Source organism: Rhinoderma darwinii, chromosome 3 (genome assembly GCF_050947455.1).
Source record: "Rhinoderma darwinii isolate aRhiDar2 chromosome 3, aRhiDar2.hap1, whole genome shotgun sequence".
NCBI lineage: Eukaryota > Metazoa > Chordata > Amphibia > Anura > Rhinodermatidae > Rhinoderma > Rhinoderma darwinii.
The window spans coordinates 76,971,457-76,992,674 of record NC_134689.1 but is presented as its reverse complement, the minus strand read 5'-3'; the positions used below and the strand labels follow the sequence as shown (position 1 = coordinate 76,992,674).

General features: G+C 39.5%; 15 non-coding genes across 15 annotated transcripts; all 15 read left to right on the top strand.

Annotated features, from left to right (window-relative positions):
* Positions 1-100: 100 nt before the first annotated feature.
* TRNAL-AAG (transfer RNA leucine (anticodon AAG)) lies at positions 101-183 on the top strand. Its single transcript has one exon. It is a non-coding gene; the product is annotated as a tRNA-Leu (tRNA).
* Positions 184-1,290: 1,107 nt separating this feature from the next.
* Positions 1,291-1,373, top strand: TRNAL-CAG (transfer RNA leucine (anticodon CAG)). Its single transcript has one exon. It is a non-coding gene; the product is annotated as a tRNA-Leu (tRNA).
* A 512-nt stretch (positions 1,374-1,885) lies between these two features.
* TRNAL-AAG (transfer RNA leucine (anticodon AAG)) lies at positions 1,886-1,968 on the top strand. Its single transcript has one exon. It is a non-coding gene; the product is annotated as a tRNA-Leu (tRNA).
* Positions 1,969-2,480: 512 nt separating this feature from the next.
* On the top strand, positions 2,481-2,563 carry TRNAL-CAG (transfer RNA leucine (anticodon CAG)). Its single transcript has one exon. It is a non-coding gene; the product is annotated as a tRNA-Leu (tRNA).
* A 512-nt stretch (positions 2,564-3,075) lies between these two features.
* TRNAL-CAG (transfer RNA leucine (anticodon CAG)) lies at positions 3,076-3,158 on the top strand. Its single transcript has one exon. It is a non-coding gene; the product is annotated as a tRNA-Leu (tRNA).
* Positions 3,159-3,670: 512 nt separating this feature from the next.
* On the top strand, positions 3,671-3,753 carry TRNAL-CAG (transfer RNA leucine (anticodon CAG)). Its single transcript has one exon. It is a non-coding gene; the product is annotated as a tRNA-Leu (tRNA).
* A 1,607-nt stretch (positions 3,754-5,360) lies between these two features.
* On the top strand, positions 5,361-5,443 carry TRNAL-CAG (transfer RNA leucine (anticodon CAG)). Its single transcript has one exon. It is a non-coding gene; the product is annotated as a tRNA-Leu (tRNA).
* Positions 5,444-6,197: 754 nt separating this feature from the next.
* TRNAL-CAG (transfer RNA leucine (anticodon CAG)) lies at positions 6,198-6,280 on the top strand. The gene has a single exon. It is a non-coding gene; the product is annotated as a tRNA-Leu (tRNA).
* A 754-nt stretch (positions 6,281-7,034) lies between these two features.
* On the top strand, positions 7,035-7,117 carry TRNAL-CAG (transfer RNA leucine (anticodon CAG)). Its single transcript has one exon. It is a non-coding gene; the product is annotated as a tRNA-Leu (tRNA).
* A 2,459-nt stretch (positions 7,118-9,576) lies between these two features.
* Positions 9,577-9,659, top strand: TRNAL-CAG (transfer RNA leucine (anticodon CAG)). Its single transcript has one exon. It is a non-coding gene; the product is annotated as a tRNA-Leu (tRNA).
* A 723-nt stretch (positions 9,660-10,382) lies between these two features.
* TRNAL-AAG (transfer RNA leucine (anticodon AAG)) lies at positions 10,383-10,465 on the top strand. Its single transcript has one exon. It is a non-coding gene; the product is annotated as a tRNA-Leu (tRNA).
* A 3,253-nt stretch (positions 10,466-13,718) lies between these two features.
* Positions 13,719-13,801, top strand: TRNAL-AAG (transfer RNA leucine (anticodon AAG)). Its single transcript has one exon. It is a non-coding gene; the product is annotated as a tRNA-Leu (tRNA).
* Positions 13,802-15,987: 2,186 nt separating this feature from the next.
* TRNAL-CAG (transfer RNA leucine (anticodon CAG)) lies at positions 15,988-16,070 on the top strand. Its single transcript has one exon. It is a non-coding gene; the product is annotated as a tRNA-Leu (tRNA).
* Positions 16,071-19,335: 3,265 nt separating this feature from the next.
* TRNAL-AAG (transfer RNA leucine (anticodon AAG)) lies at positions 19,336-19,418 on the top strand. The gene has a single exon. It is a non-coding gene; the product is annotated as a tRNA-Leu (tRNA).
* A 754-nt stretch (positions 19,419-20,172) lies between these two features.
* TRNAL-AAG (transfer RNA leucine (anticodon AAG)) lies at positions 20,173-20,255 on the top strand. Its single transcript has one exon. It is a non-coding gene; the product is annotated as a tRNA-Leu (tRNA).
* The last annotated feature ends 963 nt before the right edge of the window (positions 20,256-21,218 follow it).

Sequence of the window (21,218 nt, the reverse complement as noted above, 5' to 3'; positions counted from 1 at the left end):
CAAGAAACAGTTCTAATCTTTCTATTTTAAATTCCCAAAAACTGGACCCTTAACATGACGGTTTTTTCTTCCATTTCTGAAAGGCTTGGCTTTTCTATAAGTCAGGATGGCCGAGCGGTCTAAGGCGCTGCGTTAAGGTCGCAGTCTCCCCTGGAGGCGTGGGTTCAAATCCCACTTCTGACAATACAACTTTTCTTAAACACACTGCAATGTCATTCCGACAGCGCTAGTGAAAAAACCCACTATGCCAAAACACGCCCCAAAATGTTAGACTCTTCAGATGACTGGCTTGGCGTCCAATCTTGAAAGTTTTCTTATTTGTGTAGGATAGGATGACCGAGCAGTCTCTCGTGAAGGCGTGGATTTAAATCCCACTTTTGAATACTCATATTTAAGTAAACTATGTAAGACAATACCGATTCCTCTGCTTACTTGAGTGAATGTTATAGAGAATGGAACTCCACTAAACTACTGCTGGGTACCTCCCAGGGTAGTTTTTCTGTATTTTCAGGTTAAAGCAAGAACAAGGGTTCTTCAGGACCTCTTTGTTACAGCACTGTTAATCATAAACCAATAACTACATGATGGAAATGGACAAGAAACAGTTCTAATCTTTCTATTTTAAATTCCCAAAAACTGGACCCTTAACATGACGGTTTTTTCTTCCATTTCTGAAAGGCTTGGCTTTTCTATAAGTCAGGATGGCCGAGCGGTCTAAGGCGCTGCGTTCAGGTCGCGGTCTCCCCTGGAGCCGTGGGTTCAAATCCCACTTCTGACAATACAACTTTTCTTAAACACACTGCAATGTCATTCCGACAGCGCTAGTGAAAAAACCCACTATGCCAAAACACGCCCCAAAATGTTAGACTCTTCAGATGACTGGCTTGGCATCCAATCTTGAAAGTTTTCTTATTTGTGTAGGATAGGATGACCGAGCAGTCTCTCGTGAAGGCGTGGATTTAAATCCCACTTTTGAATACTCATATTTAAGTAAACTATGTAAGACAATACCGATTCCTCTGCTTACTTGAGTGAATGTTATAGAGAATGGAACTCCACTAAACTACTGCTGGGTACCTCCCAGGGTAGTTTTTCTGTATTTTCAGGTTAAAGCAAGAACAAGGGTTCTTCAGGACCTCTTTGTTACAGCACTGTTAATCATAAACCAATAACTACATGATGGAAATGGACAAGAAACAGTTCTAATCTTTCTATTTTAAATTCCCAAAAACTGGACCCTTAACATGACGGTTTTTTCTTCCATTTCTGAAAGGCTTGGCTTTTCTATAAGTCAGGATGGCCGAGCGGTCTAAGGCGCTGCGTTCAGGTCGCAGTCTCCCCTGGAGGCGTGGGTTCAAATCCCACTTCTGACAATACAACTTTTATTAAACACACTGCAATGTCATTCCGACAGCGCTAGTGAAAAAACCCACTATGCCAAAACACACCCCAAAATGTTAGACTCTTCAGATGACTGGCTTGGCATCCAATCTTGAAAGTTTTCTTATTTGTGTAGGATAGGATGACCGAGCAGTCTCTCGTGAAGGCGTGGATTTAAATCCCACTTTTGAATACTCATATTTAAGTAAACTATGTAAGACAATACAGATTCCTCTGCTTACTTGAGTGAATGTTATAGAGAATGGAACTCCACTAAACTACTGCTGGGTACCTCCCAGGGTAGTTTTTCTGTATTTTCAGGTTAAAGCAAGAACAAGGGTTCTTCAGGACCTCTTTGTTACAGCACTGTTAATCATAAACCAATAACTACATGATGGAAATGGACAAGAAACAGTTCTAATCTTTCTATTTTAAATTCCCAAAAACTGGACCCTTAACATGACGGTTTTTTCTTCCATTTCTGAAAGGCTTAGCTTTTCTATAAGTCAGGATGGCCGAGCGGTCTAAGGCGCTGCGTTAAGGTCGCAGTCTCCCCTGGAGGCGTGGGTTCAAATCCCACTTCTGACAATACAACTTTTCTTAAACACACTGCAATGTCATTCCGACAGCGCTAGTGAAAAAACCCACTATGCCAAAACACGCCCCAAAATGTTAGACTCTTCAGATGACTGGCTTGGCGTCCAATCTTGAAAGTTTTCTTATTTGTGTAGGATAGGATGACCGAGCAGTCTCTCGTGAAGGCGTGGATTTAAATCCCACTTTTGAATACTCATATTTAAGTAAACTATGTAAGACAATACCGATTCCTCTGCTTACTTGAGTGAATGTTATAGAGAATGGAACTCCACTAAACTACTGCTGGGTACCTCCCAGGGTAGTTTTTCTGTATTTTCAGGTTAAAGCAAGAACAAGGGTTCTTCAGGACCTCTTTGTTACAGCACTGTTAATCATAAACCAATAACTACATGATGGAAATGGACAAGAAACAGTTCTAATCTTTCTATTTTAAATTCCCAAAAACTGGACCCTTAACATGACGGTTTTTTCTTCCATTTCTGAAAGGCTTGGCTTTTCTATAAGTCAGGATGGCCGAGCGGTCTAAGGCGCTGCGTTCAGGTCGCAGTCTCCCCTGGAGGCGTGGGTTCAAATCCCACTTCTGACAATACAACTTTTCTTAAACACACTGCAATGTCATTCCGACAGCGCTAGTGAAAAAACCCACTATGCCAAAACACGCCCCAAAATGTTAGACTCTTCAGATGACTGGCTTGGCATCCAATCTTGAAAGTTTTCTTATTTGTGTAGGATAGGATGACCGAGCAGTCTCTCGTGAAGGCGTGGATTTAAATCCCACTTTTGAATACTCATATTTAAGTAAACTATGTAAGACAATACCGATTCCTCTGCTTACTTGAGTGAATGTTATAGAGAATGGAACTCCACTAAACTACTGCTGGGTACCTCCCAGGGTAGTTTTTCTGTATTTTCAGGTTAAAGCAAGAACAAGGGTTCTTCAGGACCTCTTTGTTACAGCACTGTTAATCATAAACCAATAACTACATGATGGAAATGGACAAGAAACAGTTCTAATCTTTCTATTTTAAATTCCCAAAAACTGGACCCTTAACATGACGGTTTTTTCTTCCATTTCTGAAAGGCTTGGCTTTTCTATAAGTCAGGATGGCCGAGCGGTCTAAGGCGCTGCGTTCAGGTCGCAGTCTCCCCTGGAGGCGTGGGTTCAAATCCCACTTCTGACAATACAACTTTTATTAAACACACTGCAATGTCATTCCGACAGCGCTAGTGAAAAAACCCACTATGCCAAAACACACCCCAAAATGTTAGACTCTTCAGGTGACTGGCTTGGCATCCAATCTTGAAAGTTTTCTTATTTGTGTAGGATAGGATGACCGAGCAGTCTCTCGTGAAGGCGTGGATTTAAATCCCACTTTTGAATACTCATATTTAAGTAAACTATGTAAGACAATACAGATTCCTCTGCTTACTTGAGTGAATGTTATAGAGAATGGAACTCCACTAAACTACTGCTGGGTACCTCCCAGGGTAGTTTTTCTGTATTTTCAGGTTAAAGCAAGAACAAGGGTTCTTCAGGACCTCTTTGTTACAGCACTGTTAATCATAAACCAATAACTACATGATGGAAATGGACAAGAAACAGTTCTAATCTTTCTATTTTAAATTCCCAAAAACTGGACCCTTAACATGACGGTTTTTTCTTCCATTTCTGAAAGGCTTAGCTTTTCTATAAGTCAGGATGGCCGAGCGGTCTAAGGCGCTGCGTTCAGGTCGCAGTCTCCCCTGGAGGCGTGGGTTCAAATCCCACTTCTGACAATACAACTTTTCTTAAACACACTGCAATGTCATTCCGACAGCGCTAGTGAAAAAACCCACTATGCCAAAACACACCCCAAAATGTTAGACTCTTCAGATGACTGGCTTGGCATCCAATCTTGAAAGTTTTCTTATTTGTGTAGGATAGGATGACCGAGCAGTCTCTCGTGAAGGCGTGGATTTAAATCCCACTTTTGAATACTCATATTTAAGTAAACTATGTAAGACAATACCGATTCCTCTGCTTACTTGAGTGAATGTTATAGAGAATGGAACTCCACTAAACTACTGCTGGGTACCTCCCAGGGTAGTTTTTCTGTATTTTCAGGTTAAAGCAAGAACAAGGGTTCTTCAGGACCTCTTTTTTACAGCACTGTTAATCATAAACCAATAACTACATGATGGAAATGGACAAGAAACAGTACTAATCTTTCTATTTTCTATTTCATATTTAAGTAACTATGTAAGACAATACAGATTCCTCTGCTTACTTGAGTGAATGTTATAGAGAATGGAACTCCACTAAACTACTGCTGGGTACCTCCCAGGGTAGTTTTTCTGTATTTTCAGGTTAAAGCAAGAACAAGGGTTCTTCAGGACCTCTTTGTTACACCACTGTTAATCATAAACCAATAACTACATGATGGAAATGGACAAGAAACAGTTCTAATCTTTCTATTTTCTATTTCATATTTAAGTAACTATGTAAGACAATACAGATTCCTCTGCTTACTTGAGTGAATGTTATAGAGAATGGAACTCCACTAAACTACTGCTGGGTACCTCCCAGGGTAGTTTTTCTGTATTTTCAGGTTAAAGCAAGAACAAGGGTTCTTCAGGACCTCTTTGTTACAGCACTGTTAATCATAAACCAATAACTACATGATGGAAATGGACAAGAAACAGTTCTAATCTTTCTATTTTAAATTCCCAAAAACTGGACCCTTAACATGACGGTTTTTTCTTCCAATCTTGAAAGTTTTCTTATTTGTGTAGGATAGGATGACCGAGCAGTCTCTCGTGAAGGCGTGGATTTAAATCCCACTTTTGAATACTCATATTTAAGTAAACTATGTAAGACAATACCGATTCCTCTGCTTACTTGAGTGAATGTTATAGAGAATGGAACTCCACTAAACTACTGCTGGGTACCTCCCAGGGTAGTTTTTCTGTATTTTCAGGTTAAAGCAAGAACAAGGGTTCTTCAGGACCTCTTTTTTACAGCACTGTTAATCATAAACCAATAACTACATGATGGAAATGGACAAGAAACAGTACTAATCTTTCTATTTTCTATTTCATATTTAAGTAACTATGTAAGACAATACAGATTCCTCTGCTTACTTGAGTGAATGTTATAGAGAATGGAACTCCACTAAACTACTGCTGGGTACCTCCCAGGGTCGTTTTTCTGTATTTTCAGGTTAAAGCAAGAACAAGGGTTCTTCAGGACCTCTTTTTTACAGCACTGTTAATCATAAACCAATAACTACATGATGGAAATGGACAAGAAACAGTTCTAATCTTTCTATTTTAAATTCCCAAAAACTGGACCCTTAACATGACGGTTTTTTCTTCCATTTCTGAAAGGCTTAGCTTTTCTATAAGTCAGGATGGCCGAGCGGTCTAAGGCGCTGCGTTCAGGTCGCAGTCTCCCCTGGAGGCGTGGGTTCAAATCCCACTTCTGACAATACAACTTTTCTTAAACACACTGCAATGTCATTCCGACAGCGCTAGTGAAAAAACCCACTATGCCAAAACACACCCCAAAATGTTAGACTCTTCAGATGACTGGCTTGGCATCCAATCTTGAAAGTTTTCTTATTTGTGTAGGATAGGATGACCGAGCAGTCTCTCGTGAAGGCGTGGATTTAAATCCCACTTTTGAATACTCATATTTAAGTAAACTATGTAAGACAATACCGATTCCTCTGCTTACTTGAGTGAATGTTATAGAGAATGGAACTCCACTAAACTACTGCTGGGTACCTCCCAGGGTAGTTTTTCTGTATTTTCAGGTTAAAGCAAGAACAAGGGTTCTTCAGGACCTCTTTTTTACAGCACTGTTAATCATAAACCAATAACTACATGATGGAAATGGACAAGAAACAGTACTAATCTTTCTATTTTCTATTTCATATTTAAGTAACTATGTAAGACAATACAGATTCCTCTGCTTACTTGAGTGAATGTTATAGAGAATGGAACTCCACTAAACTACTGCTGGGTACCTCCCAGGGTAGTTTTTCTGTATTTTCAGGTTAAAGCAAGAACAAGGGTTCTTCAGGACCTCTTTGTTACACCACTGTTAATCATAAACCAATAACTACATGATGGAAATGGACAAGAAACAGTTCTAATCTTTCTATTTTAAATTCCCAAAAACTGGACCCTTAACATGACGGTTTTTTCTTCCATTTCTGAAAGGCTTGGCTTTTCTATAAGTCAGGATGGCCGAGCGGTCTAAGGCGCTGCGTTCAGGTCGCAGTCTCCCCTGGAGGCGTGGGTTCAAATCCCACTTCTGACAATACAACTTTTATTAAACACACTGCAATGTCATTCCGACAGCGCTAGTGAAAAAACCCACTATGCCAAAACACGCCCCAAAATGTTAGACTCTTCAGATGACTGGCTTGGCATCCAATCTTGAAAGTTTTCTTATTTGTGTAGGATAGGATGACCGAGCAGTCTCTCGTGAAGGCGTGGATTTAAATCCCACTTTTGAATACTCATATTTAAGTAAACTATGTAAGACAATACCAATTCCTCTGCTTACTTGAGTGAATGTTATAGAGAATGGAACTCCACTAAACTACTGCTGGGTACCTCCCAGGGTAGTTTTTCTGTATTTTCAGGTTAAAGCAAGAACAAGGGTTCTTCAGGACCTCTTTTTTACAGCACTGTTAATCATAAACCAATAACTACATGATGGAAATGGACAAGAAACAGTACTAATCTTTCTATTTTCTATTTCATATTTAAGTAACTATGTAAGACAATACAGATTCCTCTGCTTACTTGAGTGAATGTTATAGAGAATGGAACTCCACTAAACTACTGCTGGGTACCTCCCAGGGTAGTTTTTCTGTATTTTCAGGTTAAAGCAAGAACAAGGGTTCTTCAGGACCTCTTTGTTACAGCACTGTTAATCATAAACCAATAACTACATGATGGAAATGGACAAGAAACAGTTCTAATCTTTCTATTTTAAATTCCCAAAAACTGGACCCTTAACATGACGGTTTTTTCTTCCATTTCTGAAAGGCTTGGCTTTTCTATAAGTCAGGATGGCCGAGCGGTCTAAGGCGCTGCGTTCAGGTCGCAGTCTCCCCTGGAGGCGTGGGTTCAAATCCCACTTCTGACAATACAACTTTTATTAAACACACTGCAATGTCATTCCGACAGCGCTAGTGAAAAAACCCACTATGCCAAAACACGCCCCAAAATGTTAGACTCTTCAGATGACTGGCTTGGCATCCAATCTTGAAAGTTTTCTTATTTGTGTAGGATAGGATGACCGAGCAGTCTCTCGTGAAGGCGTGGATTTCAATCCCACTTTTGAATACTCATATTTAAGTAAACTATGTAAGACAATACCGATTCCTCTGCTTACTTGAGTGAATGTTATAGAGAATGGAACTCCACTAAACTACTGCTGGGTACCTCCCAGGGTAGTTTTTCTGTATTTTCAGGTTAAAGCAAGAACAAGGGTTCTTCAGGACCTCTTTTTTACAGCACTGTTAATCATAAACCAATAACTACATGATGGAAATGGACAAGAAACAGTACTAATCTTTCTATTTTCTATTTCATATTTAAGTAACTATGTAAGACAATACAGATTCCTCTGCTTACTTGAGTGAATGTTATAGAGAATGGAACTCCACTAAACTACTGCTGGGTACCTCCCAGGGTAGTTTTTCTGTATTTTCAGGTTAAAGCAAGAACAAGGGTTCTTCAGGACCTCTTTGTTACAGCACTGTTAATCATAAACCAATAACTACATGATGGAAATGGAGTAGGATAGGATGACCGAGCAGTCTCTCGTGAAGGCGTGGATTTAAATCCCACTTTTGAATACTCATATTTAAGTAAACTATGTAAGACAATACCGATTCCTCTGCTTACTTGAGTGAATGTTATAGAGAATGGAACTCCACTAAACTACTGCTGGGTACCTCCCAGGGTAGTTTTTCTGTATTTTCAGGTTAAAGCAAGAACAAGGGTTCTTCAGGACCTCTTTTTTACAGCACTGTTAATCATAAACCAATAACTACATGATGGAAATGGACAAGAAACAGTACTAATCTTTCTATTTTCTATTTCATATTTAAGTAACTATGTAAGACAATACAGATTCCTCTGCTTACTTGAGTGAATGTTATAGAGAATGGAACTCCACTAAACTACTGCTGGGTACCTCCCAGGGTAGTTTTTCTGTATTTTCAGGTTAAAGCAAGAACAAGGGTTCTTCAGGACCTCTTTGTTACAGCACTGTTAATCATAAACCAATAACTACATGATGGAAATGGACAAGAAACAGTTCTAATCTTTCTATTTTAAATTCCCAAAAACTGGACCCTTAACATGACGGTTTTTTCTTCCATTTCTGAAAGGCTTGGCTTTTCTATAAGTCAGGATGGCCGAGCGGTCTGAGGCGCTGCGTTCAGGTCGCAGTCTCCCCTGGAGGCGTGGGTTCAAATCCCACTTCTGACAATACAACTTTTATTAAACACACTGCAATGTCATTCCGACAGCGCTAGTGAAAAAACCCACTATGCCAAAACACGCCCCAAAATGTTAGACTCTTCAGATGACTGGTTTGGCATCCAATCTTGAAAGTTTTCTGATTTGTGTAGGATAGGATGACCGAGCAGTCTCTCGTGAAGGCGTGGATTTAAATCCCACTTTTGAATACTCATATTTAAGTAAACTATGTAAGACAATACCGATTCCTCTGCTTACTTGAGTGAATGTTATAGAGAATGGAACTCCACTAAACTACTGCTGGGTACCTCCCAGGGTAGTTTTTCTGTATTTTCAGGTTAAAGCAAGAACAAGGGTTCTTCAGGACCTCTTTGTTACAGCACTGTTAATCATAAACCAATAACTACATGATGGAAATGGACAAGAAACAGTTCTAATCTTTCTATTTTAAATTCCCAAAAACTGGACCCTTAACATGACGTTTTTTTCTTCCATTTCTGAAAGGCTTGGCTTTTCTATAAGTCAGGATGGCCGAGCGGTCTGAGGCGCTGCGTTCAGGTCGCAGTCTCCCCTGGAGGCGTGGGTTCAAATCCCACTTCTGACAATACAACTTTTATTAAACACACTGCAATGTCATTCCGACAGCGCTAGTGAAAAAACCCACTATGCCAAAACACGCCCCAAAATGTTAGACTCTTCAGATGACTGGCTTGGCATCCAATCTTGAAAGTTTTCTTATTTGTGTAGGATAGGATGACAGAGCAGTCTCTCGTGAAGGCGTGGATTTAAATCCCACTTTTGAATACTCATATTTAAGTAAACTATGTAAGACAATACCGATTCCTCTGCTTACTTGAGTGAATGTTATAGAGAATGGAACTCCACTAAACTACTGCTGGGTACCTCCCAGGGTAGTTTTTCTGTATTTTCAGGTTAAAGCAAGAACAAGGGTTCTTCAGGACCTCTTTGTTACAGCACTGTTAATCATAAACCAATAACTACATGATGGAAATGGACAAGAAACAGTTCTAATCTTTGTATTTTAAATTCCCAAAAACTGGACCCTTAACATGACGTTTTTTTCTTCCATTTCTGAAAGGCTTGGCTTTTCTATAAGTCAGGATGGCCGAGCGGTCTAAGGCGCTGCGTTCAGGTCGCAGTCTCTCCTGGAGGCGTGGGTTCAAATCCCACTTCTGACAATACAACTTTTATTAAACACACTGCTAGTGAAAAAACCCACTATGCCAAAACACGCCCCAAAATGTTAGACTCTTCAGATGACTGGCTTGGCATCCAATCTTGAAAGTTTTCTTATTTGTGTAGGATAGGATGACCGAGCAGTCTCTCGTGAAGGCGTGGATTTAAATCCCACTTTTGAATACTCATATTTAAGTAAACTATGTAAGACAATACCGATTCCTCTGCTTACTTGAGTGAATGTTATAGAGAATGGAACTCCACTAAACTACTGCTGGGTACCTCCCAGGGTAGTTTTTCTGTATTTTCAGGTTAAAGCAAGAACAAGGGTTCTTCAGGACCTCTTTTTTACAGCACTGTTAATCATAAACCAATAACTACATGATGGAAATGGACAAGAAACAGTACTAATCTTTCTATTTTCTATTTCATATTTAAGACAATACAGATTCCTCTGCTTACTTGAGTGAATGTTATAGAGAATGGAACTCCACTAAAGTACTGCTGGGTACCTCCCAGGGTAGTTTTTCTGTATTTTCAGGTTAAAGCAAGAACGAGGGTTCTTCAGGACCTCTTTGTTACAGCACTGTTAATCATAAACCAATAACTACATGATGGAAATGGACAAGAAACAGTTCTAATCTTTCTATTTTAAATTCCCAAAAACTGGACCCTTAACATGACGGTTTTTTCTTCCATATCTGAAAGGCTTGGCTTTTCTATAAGTCAGGATGGCCGAGCGGTGTAAGGCGCTGCGTTAAGGTCGCAGTCTCCCCTGGAGGCGTGGGTTCAAATCCCACTTCTGACAATACAACTTTTCTTAAACACACTGCAATGTCATTCCGACAGCGCTAGTGAAAAAACCCACTATGCCAAAACACGCCCCAAAATGTTAGACTCTTCAGATGACTGGCTTGGCATCCAATCTTGAAAGTTTTCTTATTTGTGTAGGATAGGATGACCGAGCAGTCTCTCGTGAAGGCGTGGATTTAAATCCCACTTTTGAATACTCATATTTAAGTAAACTATGTAAGACAATACAGATTCCTCTGCTTACTTGAGTGAATGTTATAGAGAATGGAACTCCACTAAACTACTGCTGGGTACCTCCCAGGGTAGTTTTTCTGTATTTTCAGGTTAAAGCAAGAACAAGGGTTCTTCAGGACCTCTTTTTTACAGCACTGTTAATCATAAACCAATAACTACATGATGGAAATGGACAAGAAACAGTACTAATCTTTCTATTTTCTATTTCATATTTAAGTAACTATGTAAGACAATACAGATTCATCTGCTTACTTGAGTGAATGATATAGAGAATGGAACTCCACTAAACTACTGCTGGGTACCTCCCAGGGTAGTTTTTCTGTATTTTCAGGTTAAAGCAAGAACAAGGGTTCTTCAGGACCTCTTTGTTACAGCACTGTTAATCATAAACCAATAACTACATGATGGAAATGGACAAGAAACAGTTCTAATCTTTCTATTTTAAATTCCCAAAAACTGGACCCTTAACATGACGGTTTTTTCTTCCATATCTGAAAGGCTTGGCTTTTCTATTAGGCAGGATGGCCGAGAGGTCTAAGGCGCTGCGTTAAGGTCGCAGTCTCCCCTGGAGGCGTGGGTTAAAATCCCACTTCTGACAATACAACTTTTCTTAAACACACTGCAATGTCATTCCGACAGCGCTAGTGAAAAAACCCACTATGCCAAAACACGCCCCAAAATGTTAGACTCTTCAGATGACTGGCTTGGCATCCAATCTTGAAAGTTTTCTTATTTGTGTAGGATAGGATGACCGAGCAGTCTCTCGTGAAGGCGTGGATTTAAATCCCACTTTTGAATACTCATATTTAAGTAAACTATGTAAGACAATACAGATTCCTCTGCTTACTTGAGTGAATGTTATAGAGAATGGAACTCCACTAAACTACTGCTGGGTACCTCCCAGGGTAGTTTTTCTGTATTTTCAGGTTAAAGCAAGAACAAGGGTTCTTCAGGACCTCTTTTTTACAGCACTGTTAATCATAAACCAATAACTACATGATGGAAATGGACAAGAAACAGTACTAATCTTTCTATTTTCTATTTCATATTTAAGTAACTATGTAAGACAATACAGATTCCTCTGCTTACTTGAGTGAATGATATAGAGAATGGAACTCCACTAAACTACTGCTGGGTACCTCCCAGGGTAGTTTTTCTGTATTTTCAGGTTAAAGCAAGAACAAGGGTTCTTCAGGACCTCTTTGTTACAGCACTGTTAATCATAAACCAATAACTACATGATGGAAATGGACAAGAAACAGTTCTAATCTTTCTATTTTAAATTCCCAAAAACTGGACCCTTAACATGACGGTTTTTTCTTCCATATCTGAAAGGCTTGGCTTTTCTATTAGGCAGGATGGCCGAGAGGTCTAAGGCGCTGTGTTAAGGTCGCAGTCTCCCCTGGAGGCGTGGGTTAAAATCCCACTTCTGACAATACAACTTTTCTTAAACACACTGCAATGTCATTCCGACAGCGCTAGTGAAAAAACCCACTATGCCAAAACACGCCCCAAAATGTTAGACTCTTCAGATGACTGCCTTGGCATCCAATCTTGAAAGTTTTCTTATTTGTGTAGGATAGGATGACCGAGCAGTCTCTCGTGAAGGCGTGGATTTAAATCCCACTTTTGAATACTCATATTTAAGTAAACTATGTAAGACAATACAGATTCCTCTGCTTACTTGAGTGAATGTTATAGAGAATGGAACTCCACTAAACTACTGCTGGGTACCTCCCAGGGTAGTTTTTCTGTATTTTCAGGTTAAAGCAAGAACAAGGGTTCTTCAGGACCTCTTTTTTACAGCACTGTTAATCATAAACCAATAACTACATGATGGAAATGGACAAGAAACAGTACTAATCTTTCTATTTTCTATTTCATATTTAAGTAACTATGTAAGACAATACAGATTCCTCTGCTTACTTGAGTGAATGATATAGAGAATGGAACTCCACTAAACTACTGCTGGGTACCTCCCAGGGTAGTTTTTCTGTATTTTCAGGTTAAAGCAAGAACAAGGGTTCTTCAGGACCTCTTTGTTACAGCACTGTTAATCATAAACCAATAACTACATGATGGAAATGGACAAGAAACAGTTCTAATCTTTCTATTTTAAATTCCCAAAAACTGGACCCTTAACATGACGGTTTTTTCTTCCATATCTGAAAGGCTTGGCTTTTCTATTAGGCAGGATGGCCGGGAGGTCTAAGGCGCTGTGTTAAGGTCGCAGTCTCCCCTGGAGGCGTGGGTTAAAATCCCACTTCTGACAATACAACTTTTCTTAAACACACTGCAATGTCATTCCGACAGCGCTAGTGAAAAAACCCACTATGCCAAAACACGCCCCAAAATGTTAGACTCTTCAGATGACTGCCTTGGCATCCAATCTTGAAAGTTTTCTTATTTGTGTAGGATAGGATGACCGAGCAGTCTCTCGTGAAGGCGTGGATTTAAATCCCACTTTTGAATACTCATATTTAAGTAAACTATGTAAGACAATACAGATTCCTCTGCTTACTTGAGTGAATGTTATAGAGAATGGAACTCCACTAAACTACTGCTGGGTACCTCCCAGGGTAGTTTTTCTGTATTTTCAGGTTAAAGCAAGAACAAGGGTTCTTCAGGACCTCTTTTTTACAGCACTGTTAATCATAAACCAATAACTACATGATGGAAATGGACAAGAAACAGTACTAATCTTTCTATTTTCTATTTCATATTTAAGACAATACAGATTCCTCTGCTTACTTGAGTGAATGTTATAGAGAATGGAACTCCACTAAAGTACTGCTGGGTACCTCCCAGGGTAGTTTTTCTGTATTTTCAGGTTAAAGCAAGAACGAGGGTTCTTCAGGACCTCTTTGTTACAGCACTGTTAATCATAAACCAATAACTACATGATGGAAATGGACAAGAAACAGTTCTAATCTTTCTATTTTAAATTCCCAAAAACTGGACCCTTAACATGACGGTTTTTTCTTCCATATCTGAAAGGCTTGGCTTTTCTATAAGTCAGGATGGCCGAGCGGTGTAAGGTGCTGCGTTAAGGTCGCAGTCTCCCCTGGAGGCGTGGGTTCAAATCCCACTTCTGACAATACAACTTTTCTTAAACACACTGCAATGTCATTCCGACAGCGCTAGTGAAAAAACCCACTATGCCAAAACACGCCCCAAAATGTTAGACTCTTCAGATGACTGGCTTGGCATCCAATCTTGAAAGTTTTCTTATTTGTGTAGGATAGGATGACCGAGCAGTCTCTCGTGAAGGCGTGGATTTAAATCCCACTTTTGAATACTCATATTTAAGTAAACTATGTAAGACAATACAGATTCCTCTGCTTACTTGAGTGAATGTTATAGAGAATGGAACTCCACTAAACTACTGCTGGGTACCTCCCAGGGTAGTTTTTCTGTATTTTCAGGTTAAAGCAAGAACAAGGGTTCTTCAGGACCTCTTTTTTACAGCACTGTTAATCATAAACCAATAACTACATGATGGAAATGGACAAGAAACAGTACTAATCTTTCTATTTTCTATTTCATATTTAAGTAACTATGTAAGACAATACAGATTCCTCTGCTTACTTGAGTGAATGATATAGAGAATGGAACTCCACTAAACTACTGCTGGGTACCTCCCAGGGTAGTTTTTCTGTATTTTCAGGTTAAAGCAAGAACAAGGGTTCTTCAGGACCTCTTTGTTACAGCACTGTTAATCATAAACCAATAACTACATGATGGAAATGGACAAGAAACAGTTCTAATCTTTCTATTTTAAATTCCCAAAAACTGGACCCTTAACATGACGGTTTTTTCTTCCATATCTGAAAGGCTTGGCTTTTCTATTAGGCAGGATGGCCGAGAGGTCTAAGGCGCTGCGTTAAGGTCGCAGTCTCCCCTGGAGGCGTGGGTTAAAATCCCACTTCTGACAATACAACTTTTCTTAAACACACTGCAATGTCATTCCGACAGCGCTAGTGAAAAAACCCACTATGCCAAAACACGCCCCAAAATGTTAGACTCTTCAGATGACTGCCTTGGCATCCAATCTTGAAAGTTTTCTTATTTGTGTAGGATAGGATGACCGAGCAGTCTCTCGTGAAGGCGTGGATTTAAATCCCACTTTTGAATACTCATATTTAAGTAAACTATGTAAGACAATACAGATTCCTCTGCTTACTTGAGTGAATGTTATAGAGAATGGAACTCCACTAAACTACTGCTGGGTACCTCCCAGGGTAGTTTTTCTGTATTTTCAGGTTAAAGCAAGAACAAGGGTTCTTCAGGACCTCTTTTTTACAGCACTGTTAATCATAAACCAATAACTACATGATGGAAATGGACAAGAAACAGTACTAATCTTTCTATTTTCTATTTCATATTTAAGTAACTATGTAAGACAATACAGATTCCTCTGCTTACTTGAGTGAATGTTATAGAGAATGGAACTCCACTAAACTACTGCTGGGTACCTCCCAGGGTAGTTTTTCTGTATTTTCAGGTTAAAGCAAGAACAAGGGTTCTTCAGGACCTCTTTGTTACAGCACTGTTAATCATAAACCAATAACTACATGATGGAAATGGACAAGAAACAGTTCTAATCTTTCTATTTTAAATTCCCAAAAACTGGACCCTTAACATGACGGTTTTTTCTTCCATATCTGAAAGGCTTGGCTTTTCTATAAGTCAGGATGGCCAAGCGGTCTAAGGCACTGCGTTAAGGGCGCAGTCTTCCCTGGAGGCGTGGGTTCAAATCCCACTTCTGACAATACAACTTTTCTTAAACACACTGCAATGTCATTCCGACAGCGCTAGTGAAAAAACCCACTATGCCAAAACACGCCCCAAAATGTTAGACTCTTCAGATGACTGGCTTGGCATCCAATCTTGAAAGTTTTCTTATTTGTGTAGGATAGGATGACCGAGCAGTCTCTCGTGAAGGCGTGGATTTAAATCCCACTTTTGAATACTCATATTTAAGTAAACTATGTAAGACAATACAGATTCCTCTGCTTACTTGAGTGAATGTTATAGAGAATGGAACTCAACTAAACTACTGCTGGGTACCTCCCAGGGTAGTTTTTCTGTATTTTCAGGTTAAAGCAAGAACAAGGGTTCTTCAGGACCTCTTTGTTACAGCACTGTTAATCATAAACCAATAACTACATGATGGAAATGGACAAGAAACAGTTCTAATCTTTCTATTTTAAATTCCCAAAAACTGGACCCTTAACATGACGGTTTTTTCTTCCATTTCTGAAAGGCTTGGCTTTTCTATAAGTCAGGATGGCCGAGCGGTCTAAGGCGCTGCGTTCAGGTCGCAGTCTCCCCTGGAGGCGTGGGTTCAAATCCCACTTCTGACTATACAACTTTTATTAAACACACTGCAATGTCATTCCGACAGCGCTAGTGAAAAAACCCACTATGCCAAAACACACCCCAAAATGTTAGACTCTTCAGATGACTGGCTTGGCATCCAATCTTGAAAGTTTTCTTATTTGTGTAGGATAGGATGACCGAGCAGTCTCTCGTGAAGGCGTGGATTTAAATCCCACTTTTGAATACTCATATTTAAGTAAACTATGTAAGACAATACCGATTCCTCTGCTTACTTGAGTGAATGTTATAGAGAATGGAACTCCACTAAACTACTGCTGGGTACCTCCCAGGGTAGTTTTTCTGTATTTTCAGGTTAAAGCAAGAACAAGGGTTCTTCAGGACCTCTTTTTTACAGCACTGTTAATCATAAACCAATAACTACATGATGGAAATGGACAAGAAACAGTACTAATCTTTCTATTTTCTATTTCATATTTAAGTAACTATGTAAGACAATACAGATTCCTCTGCTTACTTGAGTGAATGTTATAGAGAATGGAACTCCACTAAACTACTGCTGGGTACCTCCCAGGGTAGTTTTTCTGTATTTTCAGGTTAAAGCAAGAACAAGGGTTCTTCAGGACCTCTTTGTTACAGCACTGTTAATCATAAACCAATAACTACATGATGGAAATGGACAAGAAACAGTTCTAATCTTTCTATTTTAAATTCCCAAAAACTGGACCCTTAACATGACGGTTTTTTCTTCCATTTCTGAAAGGCTTGGCTTTTCTATAAGTCAGGATGGCCGAGCGGTCTAAGGCGCTGTGTTCAGGTCGCAGTCTTTCCTGGAGGCCTGGGTTCAAATCCCACTTCTGACAATACAACTTTTATTAAACACACTGCAATATCATTCCGACAGCGCTAGTGAAAAAACCCACTATGCCAAAACACGCCCCAAAATGTTAGACTCTTCAGATGACTGGCTTGGCATCCAATCTTGAAAGTTTTCTTATTTGTGTAGGATAGGATGACCGAGCAGTCTCTCGTGAAGGCGTGGATTTAAATCCCACTTTTGAATACTCATATTTAAGTAAACTATGTAAGACAATACCGATTCCTCTGCTTACTTGAGTGAATGTTATAGAGAATGGAACTCCACTAAACTACTGCTGGGTACCTCCCAGGGTAGTTTTTCTGTATTTTCAGGTTAAAGCAAGAACAAGGGTTCTTCAGGACCTCTTTTTTACAGCACTGTTAATCATAAACCAATAACTACATGATGGAAATGGACAAGAAACAGTACTAATCTTTCTATTTTCTATTTCATATTTAAGTAACTATGTAAGACAATACAGATTCCTCTGCTTACTTGAGTGAATGTTATAGAGAATGGAACTCCACTAAACTACTGCTGGGTACCTCCCAGGGTAGTTTTTCTGTATTTTCAGGTTAAAGCAAGAACAAGGGTTCTTCAGGACCTCTTTGTTACAGCACTGTTAATCATAAACCAATAACTACATGATGGAAATGGACAAGAAACAGTTCTAATCTTTCTATTTTAAATTCCCAAAAACTGGACCCTTAACATGACGGTTTTTTCTTCCATTTCTGAAAGGCTTGGCTTTTCTATAAGTCAGGATGGCCGAGCGGTCTAAGGCGCTGTGTTCAGGTCGCAGTCTTTCCTGGAGGCCTGGGTTCAAATCCCACTTCTGACAATACAACTTTTATTAAACACACTGCAATATCATTCCGACAGCGCTAGTGAAAAAACCCACTATGCCAAAACACGCCCCAAAATGTTAGACTCTTCAGATGACTGGCTTGGCATCCAATCTTGAAAGTTTTCTTATTTGTGTAGGATAGGATGACCGAGCAGTCTCTCGTGAAGGCGTGGATTTAAATCCCACTTTTGAATACTCATATTTAAGTAAACTATGTAAGACAATACCGATTCCTCTGCTTACTTGAGTGAATGTTATAGAGAATGGAACTCCACTAAACTACTGCTGGGTACCTCCCAGGGTAGTTTTTCTGTATTTTCAGGTTAAAGCAAGAACAAGGGTTCTTCAGGACCTCTTTTTTACAGCACTGTTAATCATAAACCAATAACTACATGATGGAAATGGACAAGAAACAGTACTAATCTTTCTATTTTCTATTTCATATTTAAGTAACTATGTAAGACAATACAGATTCCTCTGCTTACTTGAGTGAATGTTATAGAGAATGGAACTCCACTAAACTACTGCTGGGTACCTCCCAGGGTAGTTTTTCTGTATTTTCAGGTTAAAGCAAGAACAAGGGTTCTTCAGGACCTCTTTGTTACAGCACTGTTAATCATAAACCAATAACTACATGATGGAAATGGACAAGAAACAGTTCTAATCTTTCTATTTTAAATTCCCAAAAACTGGACCCTTAACATGACGTTTTTTTCTTCCATTTCTGAAAGGCTTGGCTTTTCTATAAGTCAGGATGGCCGAGCGGTCTAAGGCGCTGCGTTCAGTTCGCAGTCTCCCCTGGAGGTGTGGGTTCAAATCCCACTTCTGACAATACAACTTTTATTAAACACACTGCAATGTCATTCCGACAGCGCTAGTGAAAAAACCCACTATGCCAAAACACGCCCCAAAATGTTAGACTCTTCAGATGACTGGCTTGGCATCCAATCTTGAAAGTTTTCTTATTTGTGTAGGATAGGATGACCGAGCAGTCTCTCGTGAAGGCGTGGATTTAAATCCCACTTTTGTATACTCATATTTAAGTAAACTTTGTAAGACAATACCGATTCCTCTGCTTACTTGAGTGAATGTTATAGAGAATGGAACTCCACTAAACTACTGCTGGGTACCTCCCAGGGTAGTTTTTCTGTATTTTCAGGTTAAAGCAAGAACAAGGGTTCTTCAGGACCTCTTTTTTACAGCACTGTTAATCATAAACCAATAACTACATGATGGAAATGGACAAGAAACAGTACTAATCTTTCTATTTTCTATTTCATATTTAAGTAACTATGTAAGACAATACAGATTCCTCTGCTTACTTGAGTGAATGTTATAGAGAATGGAACTCCACTAAACTACTGCTGGGTACCTCCCAGGGTAGTTTTTCTGTATTTTCAGGTTAAAGCAAGAACAAGGGTTCTTCAGGACCTCTTTGTTACAGCACTGTTAATCATAAACCAATAACTACATGATGGAAATGGACAAGAAACAGTTCTAATCTTTCTATTTTAAATTCCCAAAAACTGGACCCTTAACATGACGGTTTTTTCTTCCATATCTGAAAGGCTTGGCTTTTCTATAAGTCAGGATGGCCGAGCGGTGTAAGGCGCTACGTTAAGGTCGCAGTCTCCCCTGGAGGCGTGGGTTCAAATCCCACTTCTGACAATACAACTTTTATTAAACACACTGCAATGTCATTCCGACAGCGCTAGTGAAAAAACCCACTATGCCAAAACACGCCCCAAAATGTTAGACTCTTCAGATGACTGGCTTGGCATCCAATCTTGAAAGTTTTCTTATTTGTGTAGGATAGGATGACCGAGCAGTCTCTCGTGAAGGCGTGGATTTAAATCCCACTTTTGAATACTCATATTTAAGTAAACTATGTAAGACAATACCGATTCCTCTGCTTACTTGAGTGAATGTTATAGAGAATGGAACTCCACTAAACTACTGCTGGGTACCTCCCAGGGTAGTTTTTCTGTATTTTCAGGTTAAAGCAAGAACAAGGGTTCTTCAGGACCTCTTTTTTACAGCACTGTTAATCATAAACCAATAACTACATGATGGAAATGGACAAGAAACAGTACTAATCTTTCTATTTTCTATTTCATATTTAAGTAACTATGTAAGACAATACAGATTCCTCTGCTTACTTGAGTGAATGTTATAGAGAATGGAACTCCACTAAACTACTGCTGGGTACCTCCCAGGGTAGTTTTTCTGTATTTTCAGGTTAAAGCAAGAACAAGGGTTCTTCAGGACCTCTTTGTTACAGCACTGTTAATCATAAACCAATAACTACATGATGGAAATGGACAAGAAACAGTTCTAATCTTTCTATTTTAAATTCCCAAAAACTGGACCCTTAACATGACGGTTTTTTCTTCCATATCTGAAAGGCTTGGCTTTTCTATAAGTCAGGATGGCCGAGCGGTGTAAGGCGCTACGTTAAGGTCGCAGTCTCCCCTGGAGGCGTGGGTTCAAATCCCACTTCTGACAATACAACTTTTATTAAACACACTGCAATGTCATTCCGACAGCGCTAGTGAAAAAACCCACTATGCCAAAACACGCCCCAAAATGTTAGACTCTTCAGATGACTGGCTTGGCATCCAATCTTGAAAGTTTTCTTATTTGTGTAGGATAGGATGACCGAGCAGTCTCTCGTGAAGGCGTGGATTTAAATCCCACTTTTGAATACTCATATTTAAGTAAACTATGTAAGACAATACCGATTCCTCTGCTTACTTGAGTGAATGTTATAGAGAATGGAACTCCACTAAACTACTGCTGGGTACCTCCCAGGGTAGTTTTTCTGTATTTTCAGGTTAAAGCAAGAACAAGGGTTCTTCAGGACCTCTTTTTTACAGCACTGTTAATCATAAACCAATAACTACATGATGGAAATGGACAAGAAACAGTACTAATCTTTCTATTTTCTATTTCATATTTAAGTAACTATGTAAGACAATACAGATTCCTCTGCTTACTTGAGTGAATGTTATAGAGAATGGAACTCCACTAAACTACTGCTGGGTACCTCCCAGGGTAGTTTTTCTGTATTTTCAGGTTAAAGCAAGAACAAGGGTTCTTCAGGACCTCTTTGTTACAGCACTGTTAATCATAAACCAATAACTACATGATGGAAATGGACAAGAAACAGTTCTAATCTTTCTATTTTAAATTCCCAAAAACTGGACCCTTAACATGACGGTTTTTTCTTCCATATCTGAAAGGCTTGGCTTTTCTATAAGTCAGGATGGCCGAGCGGTCTAAGGCGCTACGTTAAGGTCGAGTCTCCCCTGGAGGCGTGGGTTCAAATCCCACTTCTGACAATACAACTTTTATTAAACACACTGCAATGTCATTCCGACAGCGCTAGTGAAAAAACCCACTATGCCAAAACACGCCCCAAAATGTTAGACTCTTCAGATGACTGGCTTGGCATCCAATCTTGAAAGT